This window comes from Nicotiana sylvestris, chromosome 5 (assembly GCF_000393655.2).
Source record: "Nicotiana sylvestris chromosome 5, ASM39365v2, whole genome shotgun sequence".
NCBI lineage: Eukaryota > Viridiplantae > Streptophyta > Magnoliopsida > Solanales > Solanaceae > Nicotiana > Nicotiana sylvestris.
Window position 1 is genome coordinate 120,445,237 of NC_091061.1, and position 8,354 is coordinate 120,453,590.

Below are 8,354 nucleotides of genomic sequence, written 5' to 3' on the forward strand. Positions count from 1 at the left end.
CAGATGAGCAAAAATGGGTAGGGAAATTAATTTCTAAATCAAACGAGAAAACTCGAAAATCACCTAAAACATTTGAATCTTTCATACAAATCTACTTCATTTAAATTTAATTAAGTCTAATAAAGAATGTACGTGGCTGGCCATTACAATGTCGGCAGAGGTGCTTCACTATAATCTATATATATCTATAATTGAGGGCCCTAAGTCCGATGACGTGACTCTTAAATAACTGCAATTGAATTTCCTCCGCTTTAGTTTTTTTTGCAACTTAAACCTCAAATTGAAGAAGAACCAAAACGCTTCACGTACCCAACTGCTTATACACGCACCACTTCGAAAAAAACATTCTATAAATTTTCAACCCCGTTTTCCCTGTTCAACTTCCCACAGACTTCTAACTTTGTTATTTTATTTCTATAAACTCAACTTATTTGCCTTCTTTGTCTATTTCTTCTTTCTCTATGCTTACACAAATTCCGTTTCCTTTGACGCCAATGAAGACATCCGAAGAACACCATCACCCGACCACTGTTTCAGGTATTCACTCCATAATTGTCGGACTGTAATTCGTTCAAGGACAATGTCTTTAAATGCAGATTATATTTGTACTGCTTAACTCTTTTGTGTTTCGATAGATTAGTATCATTAAATATAGTATTGCAATATTACCACTATTATACTTTTCCTGCTCTACCTTCTTATGTTATGCTTGAAGATCAATACATGCATTTAACACATGAGTTGTAGAAAAGGAAATAGGTGAAAGAAAGGAAATGTAAGAAGTAAAATCATTCTCTGGGTAACTACATCCCTATGAGACTATTTTAAGGAGTCTGCTCCTTAATCAATTCATTTATCAGACTGTGAATTAAGTATATTTGTCTTTTGTCATTTTAATTGAGGAATTAAATACGTGCATTCGACACTGCATATGACCTTTCACTGTTTTGGGGAAGTAGCTTGAAACTGGTTTGAGGCGAACTAATATATATACACATCACCACTGTATACTTCAAATCATTGCAAAGCCTGTTTGAGCTGCCTGATGACTTCTTCTATTGCAGGCGTTTATATTGGTTTTTTCCGACCTTGCACTCCAGTCGTTAGAGCCAATATGTCCGAGAATGTTGATTTCGGTGAAATTTTTTCCTGCTGTTTTTCTTCTTCGGATTTTACATTGTTTATCCTGAGATTGAAATTTATGTATTAACAAAAAAGTGTGAAAAAAGAAGCAAAAATGAAAATAACATCTGAAATTGGTGTTTGCAACATATATAAGTTTTATAATTATATTGAAGTATGCTTAGTATGTTAAAAGTGACATAATTTTTTTTGTTTCCATTGTGTTTATACTTGCCTGTAACCTGAGGTATATGGAGATTCTTGGTCAAACTCCATGTTGAAATTGTACTTATATGGTCGTCGCACAAAGGAACAAGCAAAGTGAAAGAAAAGAGAGGACGAACACTCTTCCCACTTTCCTTCTCCGAGGGAAAAAATATATTGTGCCCAACTCTAATTGATATTGTTCTTTATTCATGAAACTTATATAATTATTTGAATCTAAGAGATATATTTCTACGTCTCGTATTCTTGATTTTTCTTCATCTTTAGGTTGATATGTAGCAATAAAGTTTGTATCTTTTGGTCATTTTATTGTCCATTTTGTAAGATTTACTTAATCTTGAATGTGTTCACTTAATAAAACTTTCATCTAACATTTATGCATGGATAAAATGTCCAGTCAATTTTTCATGGACACATAACGAGATAACGATGTTGCTTTTTTCATTTGGATATGTAATGAGGTAAAATGTTACCTTTCTCACACGGATACATAGTGAAGCAAAGATGGTGCCTTTCTCATTTCAGATTGAGATGGGAACTCTTGAAATGGATTGGAGTAATATTTGAACATTTTGAATATTCATTTTCAGTAAAAGAGCAGACACTTGGACGTTTATCTTTGTTAGCACTTTTTTTTCTCGGAATTTGTTTTGTTGGATTTTGGATTATGCTAGTAGACTTTATTTTGTAGATACCATGAGAACGGCGGGCTATTCTGATATCATTGTTTTAATAGACGTCGAAAGGTGGTGGTGCTAGCAGCAAGTATTCCAGTTGTTTATACAAGAGATGATCCTGGATAACGTCGTGGTTATATGTTGTGACAAATTAAAACTTAATTAATCATCTCATCATTTTTTCATCATTCGCTTACAACTTAGATATCATGAGTTTTTATCGAAGTAGCATCACAAATGTTATTTATTATATATTTTTTGTCCTTTTTTTGCCTTTTTCACTCTATATTTTGCCCCTTTAAAGATTTTTGGTTCTTTTGTTTTCCTTTTAACCTTCTTAAAGTCTTCCACATAGTGATTGTCAAAACTTTAAACTGAAAGAGGCAATTAAGTATTTTGGTCTTTTGCTCAACTATATTTTATTTTTAATTCTTTTCAGTTTTTGGTGTGTGTCCGATGCCTCTTCATTTTTATTAGCCTATTTTCTGTCCATCCTACATCCTTTTGTTTTCTTCTTTGTTTTCTTCTCAGTGTGTATTTTGATGGAATCATAAGATATTGAATTTTGTGAGATAAACTTTGAGATGTATTTACATTGGGAGCATATTATTTATCTATGCGAATGGTAATTCTTATATGTTCTTGAATATGGTATGATCAGTAAGTGCTCCGCTTCAGTTGGAATTAGTGTAAGTATGATGTAGTCCTTTTAGTTTTTGTTGTTCAATTAGTTTTGATTGTTATTTAACTATTTCATGAGCATTAGAACTACTATCGATTTTTTTTTTTCAAAACGACTATTTCCTATTGTTGTTTTAGATTTATTGGAGAAACTTTGCTGTTGTTATTTATAGAAATACAGAAGGACCAAGTTTTAAGTATGGCGAGCATTTGGCATCAAACACGTAAGTTATGCATCTAAACCTTTTTATATGTGCTTATGTGACATAAGTTTCCTTCTTCTTTTTTTCCCTGAAATATTTGAACACTTCTATAAAATGGAAATATTCATGCATCATTATGGATCTGTTTTAGAATTTCTGCTCTTCCACTATCTTGATTCGTTGAGTTTAGTTTCTGCATATGTATTATGCTTATAGGTTTATGACTTTGCTCTTCCTAATTCTCATTATAGTGTTGTTACTATCTGTAGCACCATTATGAAAACATATTTTCTTACTAGCTTCTAAGAATTTTTAGTGGTGACAGACTTCATTTTCTCAGTGGTCTCTACAATTGTCTCTCTTCCTGTGCTCGGTAAATTACTACTATTATGTTAAGGCTAAGATGTCAAGGTTCTTCCTTCCCAATTTCTACTTTAGATGTGTAGAGAATATTAAATTTTATCTTGGCTTAGGAATTTTTTACAGTGAGTATATATACACGTTTTATTTAAACCATTTCTCCCATATTTAATCTATTGATTGTGTGAATTCTAGCGAAATGTCATGGCATTTTGTCTTGATAATATATTACTATATACCAACCATGCCATTTTGGTCATTCAAATTTAGGTGCTATTGGAATTTCGGACTCAAATCTGTTTGTGAGGAGGGTTTATAGAAGCATCAAATGCAACTATCTTTTGATGGAGAAGATAAAAGCATGACTCTGCTGGTCCATTTGGGTGATATTGGAGGTGAGGCCAAGAAAAATCTCATGAACCAATTATCATTGTGGGTGTCCAATGGGTTTAATTATGGTAGCCACTTCTGCTCGAATTTTGGGAAGCCCTGAATTTCTTTTTTGTCTGTGAAGAAGATCATTTATTTCCTTTATACTTATATTAGAATGAAAGAGAATTTAAATGATTTAATGCTAGCTTAATAAGAGTTTCAAATGTAATGTGGTTACCCTCCAATACTAGAGAATGAGGTGCCTTGAGATGAAGTTGCTGGTGCCACATGCTTGATTTGTGTTGTGTAAATCTTTATTGTTATAAATGTTATGACTATAAATTTTATTATTAATAAAGTTCTGAGACATGCTCATTTCTGCTTATGGTTCTTGCTTAATATGGTTTCGTAGCTTTTGAAATAGTCCAAGTCATCTTCATTAAAAATGGCATTTACTAAATGGTATGATAACCAAAGCGTTGGTATATATTATGCTAAACATGAAATTGGTTATTCCATATCATACTGATATAACCTCTTTTCAGTTTTTTTTAAAAGAAAAGTATATTGCGGATGAATCTAATTTGACGGCTAAATCTTTGACTGATAATAACATTTATTGGTGGCCAAAATGCTTTACATGACTTTGTTTTTGCGCAATTAAAATGGATACAAGGATACAAAGCCTGAGGTTGAGGCTAAGAATAGTGTCAGTGAAGCCATATTAACCAAAGCGAAAGAAGCACCACCAATAGCAGCACAGACACCAAAGACTTGATAGTATGATAGTAAATAACAAATAAATCAGTTTAGCTAGGGACTATTCTACTCTCTATACGTTAAAGCTTTTTAATAATCATCTCCTATACTATTTTAGTAAGACCAAAACTGGATTCATTACTCATCATTTTTTAAGTTGTTATTTAAAGCATTATTTTTGTGTCTTAGATAGTGGAGCACTATAGTACTATGGGATTCACTTTCATATAGACGAAGGACGGAATATTTTATCTGAAAGTAGAACTCAGTGAGTAAAGACTAAAAAATTTAATTTTTAATTGTGTAAAAAACTTTTCACTATTAATATAATTTTACCAATTCTCATATGTCATTATCCATTGTAATAGTTCATAGTAAAATCATGAAAGAAATTTTTATAAGTACAGATTGATTTTCTTTTATATGTCATTACTTATTCAGCCATGTTTTAGCTTTTTCTAATCGCGTGCAGCGCGAGCAAATTAACTAGTGGTTAATCTAATTTGTAGTCTGTCTTAAATATGCTCCAAAGTCAATAGCTTAGTCAAATTATATATATATATATTTTAATTAGTTTGATAATTTCTCATATTATTAGTAGTTAGGTCGAAGCTTGTGCAAGATACCAATTAGCTACAGTAAGTTGCTATAATGAACTCAAAAGGACTAAAATATTAATTTATTAACGTTAATTACGCTTGTGAGTTGTGACTATTAGAATTACCACGATCTTGCAAATACATTTTAATTACTAATTGGACAGTCAAACTTGTTTTTATTTTAACTCTAGTTTCTGGAAAAGTAGTTGCTCGTTGTATTACGTCGTAGTTATTATAAAATTTGTTTACAAAAGTATTTGTTAATGGATTCGATAGACATGAGATACCATCAAACAACATGCCACTCTTAAAATGCTATTCCACAATCTTCTTCATGTTATAAATATATTATATTATGGATGTTCATTTAATACTCCGTTGTAAATAAACTTTCTGGAGAAGCTTATCCATATGAGAGTCCACCGTAAATATGTTTATCTATTTAAGTACTCTATTGGAAATAAGCTTTCTGAAGAAGCTTATCACTTCGATACCCGATTATGAATAAACATTAACCCCGGTAAAAGATTATCCATACCAGATATAATAAGCTTATCACTTCGGTACCCGGTTATGGATAAACATTACCCCCAGTAGAAGTTTATCCATACCGGGTATAATAAGCTTATCTTTTCAGTACCCGGTTATGGATAAACATTACCCCCGGTAGAAGATTATCCATACCGGATATAATAAGTTTATCCATTCAGTACTCCGTTATGGATAAATATTGCTCTCAGTAGAAGATTATCCATATCTGATACAGCAGCAGCTTACACAGCAGCTTGTAGTAGCAGCTTACACAACAGCTTATAGTAGCTTACACTGCAGCTTGTAGTAACAGCTTACACAGCAGTTTGTAGTAGCAGCTTACAGAGCAGCTTCCTTTCTTCTATAAATAAAAGAGATTTCAGTTCATTATGTACATCAGTTTGAGTTCGAATAATATATCAGTTTCTCTCTATACTTGTCTTTACTTTACAGTCTTTGTTTTATAACACTTCAGTCTTTATAGTGATACATTATTTTTTTAATATATTCTGGATAGAAACTATACACACCTATCAACAAATTAAGAAACTTTACATATATCTTTTTCCTGTTTTTAAGTACTCTTTGACCAAAAGAGAACCAAGTGGGTAATCTAAATCCTAACAAAAAGGTTACAACATCGGTATGCCGTTTAGATCATTTCAGTGAACTCTCAAGGAGCACTATATATACACTTGATTACATTAGTACTGTATTTATTATGCCGATGATTATCTACAAGTGAAAGTGCACGCAGTATACTTCATTCATCACAAAAAGAATAGAACGGAATGAAAGAAAAGCATACCAATGACATAGTTTAAATTTATCTTTTCGGCTTCGACTCTTTTCGTACGTAAGATTATGTTCAGCATAACAACAAAAGAAAAATCAGGCTTCTAGCTAACACCTTGAACGTATGTCTCTAATCACCTCTATCTCCACCCCGGCTCTTATATGCTTTAAATTCCTTTCCCACTTATGCTTCTCCGGAATGGATATAAATATATTTGGGTACACATTATATTTTACTTATCGAGCTCGTCCTGCAGTTTTTTCTAATTAGTTCCAAAAGAATGAGTTACTTTAGTTCACCTTGCTTAAAATTAATTAAATTGATACCTTTAAAAAATATGATAAATAAATTATAACGAACATAGAAACAATACTCATGACTGCATGTGACTCAAATTAAAAACAAAAAGTAATAAACATAGTCATGTAAGTATTAATCCTAACCAATCAAATCTGTCTAAACTAATTAAAGGAAATAATAGATCAGAAGCCTAACTGAAGTAAAAAAGAATAGTTTTTGCCTAAAGCATGAACCACAATTGTTCTGTCTGTACTCAAGTTCGCCACTATAGATATTTTGTTGTGCAACTTTATAGTGTGTGATAAAGAAAGGCTGGAATATAAAAATATTATAACCATCAAAAATGAAAGAAACTAACAATCAAATAGTCAGGTGTACAAAGTATTTCGCATTTAAACTGAGTCTGGAAAGTGATGTAAAGAAAATAACAATCAAAAGTTGAATAATTAAAATAAGTTTAATTTACAAGCTGACTGACTACAAAGTCAGTATAATAAAAATGAAACAAGTGAATAATAACGATGCCACATCAAAGAAGAAAGAAAAGGATAGTATTTTACTACTATAACATCTTATCTTTCCAAAAAGGATGTTGCTGTGACGAATGCATAAACACATCCACAATTATCATTTGCATAAGAAGTCATTCTATATTTTGGCAAATGAAACAAAAATAAGGGAGAAAATGCCAAAAGAAACATGTCTGTCCAGCAAATACCGTAATAAACTTCAAAAGAAGATCTTCACAACAAAACACACTCAGTCTCTTCATTGTTAAGAATAGAGGAGGCGTAATTAAGATGATACATTGAAAGACGATGAATAGGAAAGGATTATGCGGCTTTTAAGTTTAGCCAAAGCACATAATAATTATTCAATTAGTAAAAACTAAGAGGAATATGCAAGATGGAGGTGTTTTAAGAGGACTAATGAAGGGGTGTGGCTCTTCGTAGTGCAATATTATAACCGTAGAAGATGAACAAACAATTAATCAATGAATAATTAAGACAATTAAACTCACAAAATATCTGTCAACGAAACTGATTGAATAATTCTCCATATTCACCCAGTTAAAAGTAACAAAAGTATTTATTTAGTGGAAGGTCAATTTTTGGCTCAAGAATAAAATGGTCATAGTTTTTAAAAGGATATATTAGTAATTTAATTTTGAAGACAGGGTGTTCCCACTTTTAGTATAGTATAGTATAGTGTATATATATATACATATATATATATATATGACATTATGATTTTAATCGTACACATGGTAATAATTTACCCGTATTTAATATTTACATCAACTCAATAAATATATGACACATATTTTCACATGTCAACGTGTATAGTTTCAAATATTTGATTTTACCTTGAAAATTGAATAGACGCATTTGTTTACCCGTAAAATGGTACAGTTGAATTTATTCGTAATTTTTAGATAAGTGAACTAATTTGATCCTAAAATTAAGAAATAACTGAAGAAAAATATAATACTTAGCCTTAAAATGTAGATGAAATAGCAGAGTTGACGAATCCGGGAACAAGGTTTCCGGGCACAATAATGATGAGATCAAAAAGCGATAAAGTAAAATTGTATGTAAGTTCTGTATAGAATGTAATGTAAGTTAGCCAGAAAATTCATGTCCTTTACAATGATAACTGAGCTATCTATTTATAGCTGTGTCTAGGGAAGGAGGTTTTAGGATCGTGCCCTCCTTTAATGATAAGTGCC

General features: G+C 31.4%; 1 long non-coding RNA gene across 1 annotated transcript; it reads left to right on the forward strand.

Annotated features, from left to right (window-relative positions):
* Window positions 1-285: 285 nt before the first annotated feature.
* LOC138891110 (uncharacterized) lies at window positions 286-3,941 on the forward strand. The gene is made up of 3 exons (XR_011407422.1): window positions 286-537; window positions 1,065-2,929; window positions 3,539-3,941. It is a non-coding gene; the product is annotated as an uncharacterized lncRNA (long non-coding RNA).
* Window positions 3,942-8,354: the final 4,413 nt, after the last annotated feature.